This window comes from Carlito syrichta, unplaced genomic scaffold (assembly GCF_000164805.1).
Source record: "Carlito syrichta isolate Samal-C Ts95f unplaced genomic scaffold, Tarsius_syrichta-2.0.1 Scaffold53096, whole genome shotgun sequence".
Taxonomy (NCBI): Eukaryota; Metazoa; Chordata; class Mammalia; order Primates; family Tarsiidae; genus Carlito; species Carlito syrichta.
The window spans coordinates 514,564-533,286 of record NW_006997192.1 but is presented as its reverse complement, the minus strand read 5'-3'; the positions used below and the strand labels follow the sequence as shown (position 1 = coordinate 533,286).

Here is an 18,723-nt window from a genome sequence, read left to right as displayed (position 1 = left end):
AGCAGCTGGGATTACAAGCTTGTGACAACATGCCTAGCAATTTTTTTTTTTTTGTAGAAATGAGGTCTCACTGTGTTGTCCAAGTTGGTCTCAAACTCCTAGGCTCAAGCAATATTCCCACCTCAGCCTCCCAAAGTACTGGGATTATAGGCATGAGCCACCATGCCCAGCCTTAGCTTACATTTTTAAGGAAATAATTTAGAAAACATATACTTCAAGTCACTTAAAAAGAAGGAGAGCAAGAGAGAAAGAAAATTTACTGGTAATACCACCCCCCAAACAAAGCACCTATTTTTATTTTCCTGTACTCACTTTTGTTCATATACATTCCAAAATATCATCAATATTTTCTCTATTTGTGGTAAATTATAGCAGCAACCAATTTCTTGATTCTCACAAACACAGCACACTTTCACATCTCACACACACACACACACACTCACAACCACCCTGAAGCCCTCAGAGACTCTGACCTCTTAAGATTGCATACATAGCAGTGAGAATCTGTCCCTTCAGGGCATGACCAAAAGAAGAATTAGAAGTAGACTTCCAGAATAACCAGCTTTACATTTTTGTTTGTGTCCCCCATAAAATAATTTTGAAAACCAATTTACACTCATAAACGTTTGTAAGCTGATATCTAAAATTTTATCATACGTTTGGATAGTTGGCAAAGCATGTATATTGTGCCTCACTGTAAATATTGACAGTTAAGATGAAACATTACATGACTCTTTTAAACATGTTCAGTGAAATAAACACCTAAATTTCTCAGCAATTTGTAGTCCATTATCTCTTTAAAAAGACGTAAATAAGTTTTTCTTTAAACAGTTGTTCTCCCTTCTCCTGAACTTGTATTTCCATTATAATTCCCCTACAGAAATTTATGCTAATAGAGTACATATTTTTGCTTTGAAAAATTTAATAATCACCCTATCATTTCTGCAAACAAATGCATATATATAAAGTAAAATTAATTTTGTTTAATTTCCATGATTGTGAGGCTCCAAATGCTAATGTTTTCTTTCAGATTGAATTATCATAATAATCATTACTGGTACTAAATGGATCAAAATTATCCAACTAAATTTTTTGATAATTATAGTTTAAAAGTAAAGTTTTGTTAAAAATTCTTTCTTCAGTGAAATGGTGAGATTTTTTCCCCCTAATTGGTTCGTAATCTTTGGATGAGTGTTACTTCTGGACAGAGGAGTTCTGCTTCAGCTCTGTTTCTTTTTATGTTTGTTGAGGATGCATTGAAAAACACTATTCAAATAAGTGGTTAGCTTGGAATAAAAGGAATCTTATTAAAGAAAAGTCACTCAATTCTTTGAACATCTTCCAAGCTACAGGCCCCAAATAGCATAGTAGTTATCTTTAAAACTTGTTTTTAATGATCTAACTTCTCACTGATTTGGTCCTCTTTCAGTTTTGTGGTGAGCAAAAACCTTAAAACCATCAGCTTTGCAAAGAATCTTGGGCATGAGAAATAACTTTCTTCTCTCCATGGCCAATAATTGTTTTGAATTTTTCCTAGCATACCACCCCAGTTTCTGTTCTCAGGTACTTACCTGCCAGCATTATGCATCATATTACATCTAGGATGAGTGAGAAATGCGTCTTCTTTGTGACATGTGAGAAGTTGCAGTGAGAGAAATAGCCTTTACAGTTGGCACAAAGTTGAAGATGTGGAAATGGATTCACTTAAAATTATCTTAGTTCTCGTACCCCTCAGAAAGGTCTCATCTATCCTATTTATGTCTATGACCCTAGAGGATAGGAGAACAGAACTACATGTCTATGTCTAGAAACTGGATAGTGGCCTGAGATCTACCACCTGTGGGCAGAGAAATGGGACTCAAGAAGGCTGTCCATAGAGTCATGATGCTTATTGAAGACTGATGGAGAAGAAGTCTATGTCTGCATAACATTGACTCTGGTTCATCATAACACTGATGCTGGTTCAGCACCTATTACACATAGGAATTCAGTTGTCATTACTGTTGGGATTGTTATTACAGATTTTGATAGGACAATAAAAAAAAATAAAGCTGTGGGGATTATGGTCCTCTTGATTCATTTTCCCTGTAGCACAGCACACAGACAAGATTTGAATTATTTGCAATACCTCCAAAGCCTGCAAAAAGCAAACCAAAATTGAAGTTCAAATAGCCTATGTTTATTACAAGAGAAAATGTGTTTTTCTATTAGTCAAGTACATTATGCTAACACGGCTCTCCTGAAGAAGGCTGGGAGAAAAATGTTGAAAAAGTGAATGCCCATGAAAATTAGAATGTAAATTGTAAAACTTCTTTCAAGAAAGACTTGAAAAGATTAATTTAATTGTTCTTCCTAAATGTGATAAGTACTTTTAATATTCCTCTACTTTAGACAGACATTAACATCAAAAGGCCAAGGGTAATGAAAATGCTGACTAAAAGATATTGTAAAGTCCAGTCTTTACCCCCTTTTAAGCTTTTCTCTATTAACAAAGTAGCATTCCTTTGGAAGCTAAATTAACTCTTTCAAGTTACAGAGGTTTAACTCAGAGGAATATTTTATAGTATGCAGTATGTTTAATTACCAAAGGATTCCACATAAGTGGTGAGGAGATAATTCTTTAGGTATTATCATTTTTATGGCAATATGCAAGAAATTAATCGATTTTGTTTCTAGATTTCTATACCATTTAAACTATGTAATATTAGTGTTTATGCACAGTAAACTCCTTGGGGACATTCATAAATTATATTTTATAATTGTCTTCCCAGCCTAGGACAATGTGGGAAGTATCCTTAGAACTCAGTAAAATTATGCTTAGTATTTTTATTAAGCTTTGACCTAAAACTTAATCGGTGGTTTTATAGAATATTTTTTAAATACAGAAATTAATGATGGGTGATGTTCCTGGAATTTGCACTGTGAATTAAAATAACATAAGTCTGCTAGGATTTTTCATAGGACAATGATATCATGAGAATATATCCTTAACGAGTGCTCAGTGGCTACAACAGAATTGCATAAGAGCATCATATCTTAAATACCTACAAACGATATTAAAGTTTTCAAAAATGTTTATGAGCCAATTTAGTTATCCATCACATGAAATTATATTTATTCATATACTCATTGTGATATGCAATGAAACATTCCAGTTTAACTTCTGAATCTTTTCCTTTTTACTAAGTGAAGGAATATGAAAGCCATGGAATTCAGAAGTTTTTTAAAGGAAAAACTGTAGGAATATTGGAAATCTCAGGAAAAATTTAGTCATTTCTTATATTTCCTCATTCTTTTAAGTAATTACTAGAAGGTAATGTTGCTTTTTTCTGTATTAAACATTCATAATTCACAAATGAAGTTAGTTTCATCCTCCAAAGTAAATCCCTTCTGAGACTGAAGAATTATTCATGGAACCCTGTTATTATGTATAGGAATTATCTTTTCTACTACCTTGACACAAGAAAATTTTTTCCTTTATTTCATTATTTTTGTATCAGACTTCTAAAAATTTATTTTATGAATTTTTGTTTGTGTTAGTATATTCTTTCCTTCCGCACCCATCCCCAGAAGTCTTGGAAATATCCAAAATACTGAAAGACAGTCACCACACACCTAGTCATAATGTATAGACTCTTATCATGTTGTTCTTAGAAGATGTTTACTTCTGATAAAAATAAGAAAAACATTAAATCAGTGAGGAGTCCAAGGATGCTCCCCACATTTCATTTTGAGCTTCTTCCTCAGTCCTCTTGGAGTTGATAGCAGTGGGAACTTCCTGTGGTGTGCTTCCCACCTGCCTGTTATTCGTGAAGTCAGGTCCCTCACTACCTCTGTTTCTCATTCAAATGTCAGGCAGTTCTCACCCTTTCTTGCTCCCTAGTAACTTTGAAATTCATCATTCATTTTCATGACAGTGCCTCAAGCAGTGCCAGCACATACACATACTAAATATATTTTTTAAATGAACTTAAGAATAAATTCAGCCAGTCTTCAATTCCATTAATGTTGGAAGATGTTTATTGCAGCATTATTCACAATAGCAAAAACATGGAACCAATCATGCTGCCCATCAAAAGAGGACTGGATTTTAAAGATGTGGTACATAGACACAATGGAATATTACTCAGCCATAAAGAAGGACAAAATTATGAATTTTGCAGCAATGTTTTTCTTGGTGTGGCATTGTCTTTTTTCCCCTCTGAAAGACCATCATCTTAGCTTTCTCTGGTCTTTTATTTTTACTATTTTTGAAGGATAGAGACAGCATTGGTTTTTCTTGGAGGATGTCTTCCCAATCAGATTCCTCCACGCCCATGGAAATCTTCAAGTAATAGTCCCTTCCTGGCTAATAACGGTCCGTGGCTTAATTGTCAACCAACTGATTAGAGCATGACCAAGTCGGCATTGTGTCATCTTCCCTAAACTGATATTTTTATTATATTTTCTCCTTCTTCGAGGCTTTTTCAGAAAAGATCCATGCTGGTACTTTTGCAGGGTAAAGTGAAGAATGGGTGTTATCCATGGAAACACACTGATGCTTTGAGCCAGGGGGGCTCTCTTGTAGGGTTCATTAGGAATTAGAATAACTAGTGTGAATTCATATGTGTGCTGGCAGCTGTGTGGTTCATAAACTACATACCGTTAATGCAACTGACAGGAAGACATTGTCATACATGGAAAAGTGGCAATAGATAGATAGATAGATAGATAGATAGATAGATAGATAGATAGATAGATAGATAGATAGATAGATGATAGATAGATAGATGGATAGAGACAGACAATACTAACTCCAATTTCATATCTATGTGCTGTACATGAACCGTAACACAAAGTAACACAACACAATGTCTGTCTATGTTCCTGTATGCCTTAGACTATTTTAATATTAGTTCACTCTTGTCATTGGCCAGCTACTTATACTAAGTGTTTAAATTTGTACACGTCCCTGAGAGAGTGATTGATTTGGTTTTACATTCTTGAAAATGGCACATCCCTTTACTTGAAAGCAGATTGTGTGTATTCCAAAGCAGATACATTCTAAGTATGTAAATATCACTATGCAGAAGCTAGAAACTCATAGCTTTTACCAAAGTGAATTCTCACTTCAATGACTCATATTTAAAGTCACTGCTAAAGTGTTTCTTCTAAGTGAGGTAGTATTTAAGCTATAATTTCTAACTGAGGAAGATGACTATTTCCTGATGAGACACTTAGGAATCTTGTTTTACGTTCTGTGTGTATTAAAAAGTCACATTTGTGTAAAGTTGGGAATGTCAAGCAGACTGCCCAAATAAAAGGTAAGACCTCGTAATGATACAGCATGGTAAAATTTGAATGATGAGTTCTATTGGGTATATACATTAGAGAGCTCCCTGAAATGTGTATTTAACTAGTAAAAGGAACTATTTTATTCTAATAGGTGAAAAATATCCATTTGTACATGTGTATGTACTCATATATATGCATGTGTATAATTAGGTGCTAAATTTGGGATTATTTCAGTCTTTTGAATGATTGATTCAGTTTCCATATTTAGCTTCATTCCTTAAAACATAAGTAAAACTGTAAATGGTAACTTCTATGGCAATTTTACTTACGTTTTAAGGAATGAAACTAAATATGGAAACTGAATTAAGTAACATTGAATTTGTTATACACTCTGACAAGCACGAACATAGGACTGGCAGGCACTGACATAGACCTTAACTAACTATATTTCTTATGTCTTGGTTTGTGTTTTGTAAGTGTTCCGCAGCATTGATGTTACTGAAACTTGGCTTTGGAAATTCTGCAGTTATGGTTATTAAATATGCAAATTATGTCTATTCCGCTTCTTCCAGACCCAGAAAGTTTAGTCATCATTTCATGGCTTGCAAATGCTTCATAACCCTCATGCTTTTCTGGGGAGGTTTCTAGTTAATAAGTAAATTAAATTTTTTAAAATAGGCAGAATTTTTATCATGGTGGCATTATAAACATTTGTCATCCAAGTAGGGAACATTTTTCCTTCAGACTCTGATTTGCAATTCATAATTGTTCCCTGTCTCATCCGTGTTTTCCCTCAATGGTACAAGAAAGAGAAAAGATAGTTTTAGAGCATTCACGTATCAATCAATATTAAAACTGAATTGAAAGGCCCAAAGGTTTTCTGTTTTATGCATGGAAATTCATCTCCAACAAACCACACTTAGCAAAAGCTGAAATAATGGGTTACTTCTCAAGAGACAAAATATTAAAATATCATTCAGAGCATGCACATCAAACTAATGTTGGCATCACATAATTGAGGGATGATATTACTCCTTTTTTTTTTTTTGGTATAACTACATGGGTAGATACAGCCTATAGCGAGTGATAAAGAATTGTGTTTTTATCTCTGAAATTCCTTTAAACTCACATATATGGTAGTAGGAATTCATTTGTTAGAAATGCCTTTATCGTTCTTTTTAAATAGCTTTATTGAGATGTAATTTCTATATCTTAAAATTCAGCTATTTGCGGAGGTCAGTGGCTCTTAGTATATTTTCGGTGTTGGTAACAATCCCTGTTCTAATAATCTAAATTTAGAACATTTTAATCACGTGTAAAGAAAACGAATGCCCATCACCAGTCACTCAGCAGCCTCCACCCCTGCTCTAGCCCTCATAACCACTAATCTACTTTGTGTCTCTATGGATTTGCCTGTTCTGAACATTTTGTATAAATGAAATCATATAATATATCGTCTTCTATGACCAGCTTCTGTTACATAACATAATGTTTTCTAAGTTCATGCCTGATGCAGTATGCATCAGAATTTCATTCCTTTTAATTGGTTTAATTGGATTAATTCCTTTTCAAATTTTGTTGAATGGATACCCCACATTCTGTTTTTTCATTCACCAGTTGAGGGATATTTGGATTGATTTGCAATTTGGAGCTGTTATCAGTGATGCTGCTATAAATATGTGTGTAAAAGTTTTTGTGTGGTGTATTTTTTTACTTCTCTCGGGTATATAACTCAAAGTAGAATTGCTGGGTCATTTGGTAGTTCTATGTTTAACTTTTTGAGGAACTGCCAAACTGTTTTCCAAGTGGCTGCATGCCATTCTCATTAGCAATAAAGAAGGACTCGAATTTCTTTACATGCACACCAGCAATGGTTACCTGTCTTTTTTATTATAGCCATCCTGGTGGTGTGAAGTGGTATGGCATTTTGATTTGCATTTCCCTAATGACTAATCAGATTGTCCTTTATTTTGTTAGCCATTTGCATATCTTCTTTGGAAAAATTCAAGTCCTTTGCCTGTTCTTTAATAGAGTTGTTTATCTCTTTGTTGTTGAGGTGTGTATATTCTAGATACTAAACCCTCATCAGATATATAATTTGTAAATATTTCCTCCTATCTGTTGGTTGTTGGGTTTTTTTCCTTTCTTTTTTTTAATAATGTTTTTTGATACACCACAGCTTTTCATTCTTATGAAGTCCTATTATCTATATTTTCTTTTGGTGTAATATCTAAGGATCTATTCTTAAATCTATGGTCATGAAAATTTACCCAATATGTTTCTTCCCAGATTTTAATAGTTTTTGCTCTTACATTTTTAGGTCATGAATTTATTTAGAGTGAATTTTCATACATGATGTGAGGTAGGGTCCAACTTCATTGTTTTGCACATGGATATCCAGTGGCCACAATATGATTTGTTGAAGAGACTATTCTTTCCCCACTGAATAGTCTTTGTACCCTTGCTGAAAATCAATTGACCATAAATGTGTGGGTGCACTACTGGTCTTTCAGTGCCATTTAACTGATGTCTATCTTTTTACCAGTACCACTATGGTGTTGTACAACAATCCATAACATAATACATATGAAATCTACTCTCTTAAATAATACATATGAAATCTACTCTCTTAAAATTTTTGCATATATAGTCTTAATATATGCAGTACTATCCAATATTGTTAACTATATGCACATTATCATACAGCAAATCTCTAAAATATCTTCATCTTGCATGACTAAAAGTCTGTATGCATTAAACAGGAACTTCCCATTTTTTTCATCCCCTGTTCCCTGGCAACCATCATTCTATGTTCTGCTTCTATGAATTTGTTTACTTTAGATATTCCATATAAGTGGAGCTATGCAGTATTTGTCCTGTGACTGGCTTCATTTCACTTAGCATAATGTCCTCAAGGTTCAGCCATGTTGTAGTATACAATAGGGTTTTTTTTTTACTTTTTAAAAGCTGAATAGTATCCTATTTATTATATGCCATGTTTTTTCTCATTCATTCATTGATGGACATTTAGGTTGTTTCCATTTCTTTGTTATTGTGAATAATGCTGCAATGAACATGGGAGTACAAATATCTCTTTGGGAACCCGTTTTCAATTCTTTTGAATAAATACTAAGAAGTGGCATTACTAGGTAGTACTACATTGTTTTGATTACTTTCACTTCGTAATAAGTTTTAAAATCAAGAAGTGTGAGTCCTCCAACTTAGTTCTTTTTTTTAAGATTATTTTGGCTGTTTGGGCACCTTGAAATTCCATACGAACTTGAGAATTGGCTTTTTCATTTTTGCAAGGAAAAGTTGTTGGAATTGTGATAGAGATTACTATGAATCTGTAAACTACTTTGAATAGTATTGCTATCTTAGCAATATGTTAAGTCTTCTAATCCATGAACATAGATTGTTTTCCATTTATTTGAGTCTTTTATAATTTATTTCAGAATGTTTATAGTTAGTGTAAAATTTTATTACTTCCTTAGGTAAATTATTTCTAGGCTTTTTTCTTTTTGATGAACTTGTTTTCTGAATTTTTTTTCAGATTGTTCATTGCTGATATGTGGAAACACAACAGACTTTTGTGTGTTGAGCTTGTACCCTTCAATTTTGTTGAATTCATGTATTAGCTCTAGTCAGTTTTCTATGGATTTACTGGGATTTCCTGTATATAAGATTATGTCATCAGCAAAAAGAGATAGTTTTAATTCTTTCCTTTGAATTTGGAAATGCTTTATTTGTTTTTGTTTGTTTGTTTGTTTGTTTGTTTTGCCTAATAACTCTGGCTACAATTTTTAGTACAATGTTGAGTAGTAGCAGTGAAAGCAAGCCTCCTTGTTTTGTCCTTTTCTTGGGAAAAAGTCTTTCAGTCTTTTACCACTGAATATGAGCTTAGCTGTGGGTGTTTATAAATACTCTTTATCATGTTTAGGAAGATTCCCTTTTGTTCCTAGTTTTCTGTATGTTTTTATCATGTAACTGTGTTGAATGTTGTCAAAATGTCTGAATAGTTGAGATGATTGTATGTCTTTTTTTCTTTGTTCTATTGATATGATATATTATATTGACCTTCTTTTTTCAAATTGAACTACTCTTGCTTTCCCGGGATAAATCCCAGTTAATTATGGTATAGTATAATCCTTTTAATTTGCTATTGGATTCACTCTGCTAGTGTTTTGTTAAGAATTTTTTCATTAACATTTATAAGGATTATTAGTGACTAATTTTCTTTTATTATAATGTCTTTGTCTGGCTTTGGTATCAGGTAGTGCTGGCCTCTTCAAATGAGTTAGAAAGTGCTACCTCATCTTCTAATTTTTGGAAGAGTTTTAAAATGATTTTTAAAAATTCTTCTTTAGTGCCTAGTAAAGTTTACCAGTGAATCCATCTAGTCCAGGATTTTTCTTTGTCAGGAAGTTTTGTTTTTGTTTTTTTGTGTGTGTTTTTTTGTCTGTTTGTTTGTTTTTTATTACCAGCTCAATCTCTCTCTTTCCTTGTTACAGATCTATTCATATTTCTTATTCCTTCATGATTCAGTTTTAGTAGGTTGTATGTTTTCAGGAATTTGTTGTATCAAGGTTATCTAACTTGTTGGCATATGTATTATATTACCACAATCTGGGTAGTTTAAAACAACAGAAATTAATTATCTCATAGTTCAGGAGCCTGTAAGTCTGAGATCAGGTTGTCAGAACTCCAAAAGTCAGAAATCAGAATGTCAGGTGGTTTCTTCTAGAGGCTTAAAAGGAAAGACAATTTTATGCTTCTCACCCAGCTTCTGGTGGATGGTTGCCAGTAATCCTTGACAGTCCTTGCTTGTAGATGCATCACTCCAAACTCTGTCTCAATTGTCGCATCACCCTCTTCTTAGTGTCTCCCTGGGTGTTCTTTTCTGTCTCTTATGAGGACATTTTCTTTGGATTTAGGGCCTATCCTAGTCAAGTTTGAGCTTATCTCATTTTTCACCTTATTTACATCTACAAAGACTTTATTGGCAAATAAAGTCACATTTGAATATTCTGGATGGACATACATTTTTGAGGGGATGCTGCTATTCAACCCACTAGAGTATACAGCTATTCATAGCATTTTTATATAGTCATTTTTATCTCTGTAAGATTGGTGATAATGCTCTCACTTTCACTTCTGCTTTCAGTTATTTGTTTCTACTCTCTTTTTTTGATAGTCTAGCTAAAATTGCCAATTGTGTTGATCTTTTCGAAGAACCAATTGGTGGTTTCATTGACTTTCTCTGTTGTTTCTCTATTTGTTTGTTTATCTCCACCCTAATCTTTATTTTTTTTTAACCCATTAGCTTTGGGTTTAGTTCTCTCTCTCTCTCTCTCTCTCTCTCTCTCTCTCTCTCTCTCTCTCTCTCTCTCTCTTTAGTTCTTTAAGGTATAAAGTTAGGTTATTTGCTGGAGATCTTTTTCCCTTTTAATGTAGACATTATAGCTACAAATTTTGGCATTTTGTGTTTTCATTTTCACTTACCTAGTATTTTCTAATTTCCTTAGCAATTTTTTTCTTTAACCCATTGGTTGTATAAAAGCGTGTGATTTAATTTTCACAGATTTGTGAATTTTTCAATTTTCCTTCTGTTACTGATTTCTAGCTTCATTCCACTGTGGTCAGAGAAGATAATTTGCATGATTGCAATCTATTTACATTTCTTAGGACTTGAAATTTAGCAATTTTTTAAACTGAAATAATCCAGTATCTTTCTTGATTAAGCACTCTTTTGGTTGCTGTAAGTTTTTGTTAGATTTCAGTGTTTTTGAAAGTTTATTCTGTCGTGTCCTTTTTTGCATGTTGTTGCTGGTTTCTTCAGTGGAGGGACTACTTTGAAACACTCCTTCCTCAGCTGCTTCTTTGATATCACTCATCTTCCATGCTTGTCTACAGTATCTGTTATATGGCTTTCTTCAGGAGCCAACCTTGTCAACTCCTACTTCTCAATTCTGAGCTAGTTGTCCTTTTATGCATTCCTTTTACATTTCATTTCTCCAAGATAAATAACTATTTTCCTAAAATGAATGGAAATGAACATATTCTGAGCATCCCAACACCGGTAGAAGGTTTCTTTTTTCATTCCAATGGATGTTGGATGAAGAAAAGCTACACAAATCAATAAAGAAGAAACAAATTTAAGTCCCTATGAACTGCAATGCTTATTTACAGGCCATTATAAAAAATTGCAATTAGACTTACTTAATAGGAAAGTTACTTTAAATGTAATTTAATCATTCTTTAGGATCTGATGATATATTAAGATCATCAGTAAAAACATCTCATCATTTGCTGTGACTATGCTTTAGAAAGTGTGGATGATGGCATCAACTTTTGCTCAAAAACACATTTAGAATTTATTCTAGCTGAATATTTTACTTACATTTGCTTCTATGTCCCTTGGGAGCAGAAGATAGACATGTTTATTTTTAATATTTTGATTATATGATTTCTAAAAACTCAAGCACCTTCTAGGTATATGTTCATTGTGTGTAAACACATTCATATGTTTTCTTGCTTATTTAATATTTTAAGAGACAGTCTTATGCTACACAGCTACTATTAGAAATTGCTAATGTGAGCACCAATGCATGAATGTTGGTCCAGATACAGAAATCTTAAGTGTATTAGAGACCTGAAATGAATTGTTAATACATGGCTAAGAATATGCTATGCTTCAAATCTCATTTATAAAACATAAAAATTACTTGCTATAACATTTTGACATACATGGCTACCTAGGTAGATAAGTCTTTCTCCTATCTCCCAATACAACTTAATTAAGGGTTCTTTTAGTATTCCTTGTTAATGTTTCAATGTATTGCATTTTAGCCTTGAAAACAAAAAACAAAAAAACTATGTGGTTCCAAACTAGGAACTCCATAATTTTTGTTATTTTATTTACTTTTCATTTATTTTACAAGGAATCTTAGTTATAAGTTGTATTATTTTTTCAAAACTAGAAAGCAATAACATTACTGCAAAATGATAATTTGTTTCATTCATTATACACAAACAGAATAAGAAGACACTGTAGGAGACACACACTCAATGACAACGTGAGCACACCCTTGATGTGGCCCCAATATGGAAGATGGAGCCTGAGAAGGGGTCCTGGGCTGTCTGTCCCTTTTCTCTCAGGGTCTATATCTGGGCATGCAGGTCACACTGAGGCCATGGTCCATTGTTACAACACAAAATGTTCTCCATGACTGCTGATCCCATCTTACAGCTATGCATAGCGATTGTTCTTGCACATTCTTCCTTTTTTTTTTTTTTTTATCGTGGTTCATCTCAACCTTGACCTCCCGGGCTCGGGCAATCCTTCTGCCTCAAAATCCCAAGTAATTGGGAGTACAGGTATGTACCACTACACCCAGCTAATTTTTTTGGAGAGATGAGGTCTTGCTATGTTGCCTAGGCTGGTCTTGAACTCCTGGCCTCAAGCAATCCTCCCACCTTGGTCTCACAAAGTGCTGGGATTACATGCATGAACCACTAAACCCAGCCTGTTCTTGCATACTCTTCCTTGAGGCAGTTGGTCACTCAGGCTGGTTCATATCAGATCAAGTTCACCGGGATCAATGCCTATAACATTTGGTTGTCTTTAATTCATTATAATACTAAAAATCCCACCTTTAGAGAGAAATCACAACCATTTTGTGCACTGGCAACATGCTCTCACACTATGCTTTCACACCAGAAACCCCACCCCTTGCATGTCTGACCCTGTGGAAAATGCTGTATAATTTTTGTGTCTTTTACAATTGGTAGCAGTCTTTCCTGTCTAGCCAACTGCTCCTTGACCTCTTTCCTGTAAATACATTCCTGAATAAAGCCCAAGTCTCCATTTTCTCCAGGTCATCTCTTCTTCCTCTTGGACACAGTGCCTTCTTTTTAGAGGTCTTTAGGGGTTCAGCACAACAGATGTTTAAAGAAGAACTAGATCTAGGACACAAGAAGCTCATATTGAATTCTTTCTCAGTTGACACAAACTTGTGTCTCTTTTCAAGAATGCGATAATGGAATAGGAATCGATGACTATTTTCTTTTTTTCCCCACTAATATTGTAAATTCTTGACAAAGCGTTATTATTCTTTAAGTCAACCTTATTATGTGTATTTAAGGTATACACCATGATGTTATGAGCTACATATATATAGTAAAATGGTTACTATAGTGGAATAAATTAACATATCCATTGCTTTACATAGTTACTCATTTTCCCCCATGACAAAAGCGACTATAGTCTCAGTTAGCAGAAATCCTGAATACCGTACACTGTTATTAACTATAGTCCGCATGTTGTACATTAGACCTTTCAACTTGTTCATTCTCCATATCTGCTACTATGATCTAATTATCCCCATTTCCTTCCCCCAATCCCAACCTTGGTAACCACTGTCTTATTCTCTGTCTCTATATACGTGACTTTTTAAAATTCCAGATGCCACATATAAGTTAGGTCATGCAGTATATATATTTTCTAGTCCTGGCTTATTTTACTTAGCTAAATGTCCTCAGAGTTTATCCATGTTGTGGCAAATGGCAAGATCTCCTTTTTTTAAGGCTGTATGATATTTTATTGTATATACAATGTTACCATTTATTTATCCACTAGTCCAATGCGTGAACACCTAGGTTGTTCCCATATCTTGGCTGTTGTGAATAATGCTGCAATGAACAAGGGAGTGCAGATGATGTCTTTACAAGGTGATGATTTCATTCCCTTTGGGCATTAATGAATCACATGGTAGTTTTAATTTCTTTGGAGACTTTCATAGTGTTTTCTATAACTGCTACCTCAATCTATGTTGTTACCGATAGTAAACAAGGGTTTCCATTTCTCCACACCCTTGCCAACACTTATCTCTTGCTTTTTTGATAATAGCTATCCTAATAGATGTGAGGTGGCATCTCATAGTGTATTTCCCAGATAATTAAAAATAGAGCACATTTTCATGTACCTGTTGGCCACTTTTTGTTATCTTTGAAGAAATATCTATTCAAGTCCTTGCCAAAAGATTATAAATGGTGATGGACAACATGTAAAAGTTAGGTGAGAACTCAGATTAAAAAAAAACAATGTTATCATCATCAAGTTATTCTTTCACCTAATCTTATTTCTGTCTACTTTGAATGTTTAGAAAGCTGCAGCTATATTTTTCAAAAATAATCAAAACTTTGCAATACCAACTAAAAAAGTCATCTCAGTATTTTATTTCTAAAGAAGGACTGTATTCTTTATTGTTGCCAAAAAAGCCCTATAATTTTCTTCAATAAGAATTTTTTTCTAATTGTTCACAAAATTTACAAGTTTGTGACACTATATGCTTGAAATGTTCTATTTTAAATCTTAACTTTTTTCTTTATTTTGGTTTTGTTTTTAGAACTTTTTTCTTTATTTTGGTTTTGTGAAATATGTGCAGAATTCAATATTTCAGAGGTTGTCTTTTTTACTTTGTATATTTTCCAGAGATTAGCTAGTGAGTGATTTGAGATCATTAGAACCCTTTCAGGCTGGAGTACTGGTATGGATTTTATCTAGAGGAAGCTCACAATAAAACTAAAAGTGATATTATACCTACTGGAATGGCTAAAATAGTTATAATAACCAAACACTGTAAGTATGTGGCGAAAACTGGAGATCTCACACATTGCTGGTAGAGTGTAAAATGCTACAAGACATGCTGAAAGCTACTTTGCCTTTTTTTTAAACAAAGCTAAACATACTCTCAGCATACAATCCAGTAGTTATACTCAGGCATTTATTCCAGACAGATGAAAACACATATTCATACAAAAACCTGTACATGAATGCACATAGCAGCTTTATTTTTAATCACAAAGTACTGAAAACAACCCAAATAATCCTTCAGTGGGTGAAGAGTTAGATAAATTTTGGTATATCCAAACAATGGAATACTACTCAGCAATAAAAAAGGATGAACTATTAATACATGCAGCAACTTGGATGGACCTCAAGAGGATTATACTCAGGGAAAAAAAAAAGTCAAGCGCAAAACATTAGCTGCTGTATAATTCCCTTTATATGACATTCTTGAAATAACAAAATTTTAGAGATGAAAAATAGTGACTGCCAGGAGACAGGTATGGGATGGAGGGAGCACAAGTTCTTTTGTGATGATACAACAGTTTGTATGTTGATTGTGGTGGTGGTAACACAAATCTATACATGATATTAAATTGACTAGAACTGTGTACACACACATACACACCCACAAAAGCGTGCAGGTTTAAAAACCATAAAATCTGACCCGGCACAATGGTTCACTTGTAATCTCAGCACATTGGGAGGCCGAGATGGGAGGATCTTTGAAACCAAGAGTTGGAGACCAGCATGAGCAACATAGTGAGACCCCACCACTACAAAAAAAAAACTTTAAAAACATTAGCGGGGTATAGTGTTACGTGCCTGTAGTCACAGTTACTTGGGCGGCTAAGGCGGGAGGACAGTTGAACCTAAGATTTCTTTTTTTTTTTTTTGAGTTGGAGTCCCACTCTGTCACCCAGACTGGAGTGGAGTGCAGTGGCTGCTCCCAGCCCCTGCAGCCTAGACCCGCTGGGCTTCTGCGATCCTTCCGCCTCAGCCTTTCAAGTAGCTGGAACTACAGGTGCGCGCTACCACGCCCGGCTAATTTTTTTATTTATTGTAAAGATGAGTTCTTGCCAAGTTGCCCAGGCGGGTCTCAAACCCGCAGGCTCAGGCAGTCCACTCACCTCAGCCTCCCAAAGTGTGAAATTACAGGCTGAGCCACTGAGCCCAGCCAAACCTAGGATTTCAAGGCTGCAATGAACCATTCATGCCACTGCACTCTAGCCTGGGCAACAGAGGCAGACTTTTGTCTTTATAAGCAAACAAACAAATAAATAAATAAATAAATAAATAAATAAATAAATAAATAAATAAATAAATAAAATCTGAATAAGTTCTGTAAACTAGTTAACAACAAGGTTTTATTGTCAGTTTCCTCATCATAACATTATGCCACAGCTATGTCACTAATGAGGGAACGGTATATAGGATGGTATTATTTCTTAAACTTTTTTTGTGAGTCTTATATTAATTTCAAAATAAAAAGATTTGTTTAAAAGTAGCTATAGCACAATTATAAAAACACTATTAAAAATAGGAACATCTCTTCACACAATTGGCATTTAAAACAACCTTCTTTTCAGAGGCTTACTTTGAAACGTCTTCAGTGTGAAGTGATGATTTTTTTAAATTTTAATTCAAACATGCAGTTGTGTAAGCTTAAAAAAAAGTGGCTAGTGAACATGAAAGCTTCAACTCTGATCCCCTGTGCTCCATTTTCCTCTTCTTCAAATGCCCTTTATTTGACCAGGAAGGATGTCATTTCCAAAAGTACTCAGAGACCCATATTCAACTTGAACAACATTGTTCCTTCAGATTATTAAGGCTGTTCAATTTTCTCTGTTGGTTGCTACCCTGAGTTGGAGACTCTTTTGAAATGTCAGACTGAGAAAATTGTGCTGGTTCCAACACAATAAAAAGAAGAAAAGCTTTGAAATTAATGCAATCAATAGCCTTTGAAAACAAAGTTTAAAAGCAACAATTGAATGCTAAGATGTATAAAACCATCCTGTTCCTTTTTTTTTTTCTTTTTTGAATATCAATGTGGCCAAGAAATTGGGAAACACAATAGAGAATTTGATTCAAAAAGCACTTAACAAGTATCTAAATCACCGTCATAATACCGTCTATGATGTGCACATCACACATCATGCCGAGTGGTGAAGGTTATCATGATGAAAATGGCCCATGCTGTCCAAGAGATCTCCAACTTGTACCTCCAGTATTGACAAACACTTCAAGTTTCACACTGAGTGGAAGAAGCAACGCATCATATAACACCCATGGTGGGAAAACCAAAAACCCAACAGAGTCAAAGGTGGAAATAGCTTGGTCAGCACAAGGGAAGATAGGACAGGTTATGAAGAAAAGTGTCCTAGTCAGGCAAGAAATCACAAGTCTATGGCAAATAAAATCTTATGGCAAAGGCTTGCATGATTGAAATCCAAATAAGGAAAATGTATAAGAATTTGAAATTTCACATTCATATTCATGGGGCATACAAAATTATTTTCTCTGGTATTTTATTTTTTGTGAATGGCTTGGGACACATGGGAATAAAGGAACAATTTTAAACAGTGCTGCTCAATTATAGGTAAAATTTGGCATTGCCAGTGAAATAGTCTATCTGCAGAAGATGATGTAATATCACTTATATGTTCTCAAAAGAAAAGCCACCAGACTCCTCATCTTTGAACGCAATTTTTTGTTTTTGTTTTGCTGTTGGAAAATGAGGTTTAGAATTTCAGGATAGCAAACCACTCTCTAAATAACTTTATAAAGAAAAGCCAATTATATTTTACTTCATTTATTTGACTTAGAGTACATGATACACTAACTTTCCATTGTTGATTCTGTTTTATTTAAGCCAACTTTAAGTCACCTGGAAAAGTAAAAATAAAAAATGATATTACTTTGGAATAAAAAAATTTTAAAGATATTACTTTGGCATAAAAATTAAATTGGATTAATGGATGAATAGAAAGTTGGATGGATATGTGAAAAAGCAATTGTAGAAAAATTATAGAATCTAGGAGTGGGGATATGACTGTGCGCTATAAAACTCTTTAAACTTTTTTGTACATTTGAAAATTTTCATACAATTTTGGAAAGAAAATGCAAAATATTCAAAAGGACAACTAGGAATGTTGATTGATACCTAAATAAATAAGCAGCTTTTTTTTTTTTTTTAAACAGCTTCATTTTAAAAAATCACATTTTAGGGACTTTTGTCAGTGTGCAAGATCAAATTAAGAATATGTTACAGAATTCAAAGGCTTACACTAAAAATCTCAAGTTTGAGTCTAGCTAAAAGATAGAATCACAGAGGAATAGCTATTGTAATCGAAAGTATCTGTTTCTGTGGAATGCTTCTTATTGTTCCACCATTACATTTGTGTTATGCCTTGAAAGCCCCTTAATGTTCTTGTGAGGTAGATGTTACCTGTAAGCCCAAGTCTATCTAATAAGTCCACAAGTCTCAAAGAAGGCCAAATGATATAGTCATATTTTATTCTCAGATCTAGACACAAGGACAGAAACATAGAGCTTTTTGACTAAAACATCAAAGTCATATGGAATCAACCAAATAAATATGACCATAATTTTAAGTATAGTCATGAAAAAGAACTTTCTGTATTTATTTTCTAATTTTGTTCTATATTGTTTTAAATATACTTTCCTCTGGAAGTCAAATTAGAATTTTTAATGAGTCTAAAATAGTCCTTATTGGTTTGGAATTGATTGACTTAGGAATACTGCTTTTCTGATTCTCAGCAAATAGCACTTCATTGTCAGTTGATTGGTAACTCCTCTGA

At 33.9% G+C, this 18,723-nt stretch overlaps 1 protein-coding gene across 1 annotated transcript in view; it reads left to right on the top strand.

Annotated features, from left to right (window-relative positions):
* GPC6 (glypican 6) overlaps positions 1 to 18,723 on the top strand; it is a 609,707-nt gene that overhangs the window by 188,891 nt on the left and 402,093 nt on the right. The window lies entirely within an intron of this gene.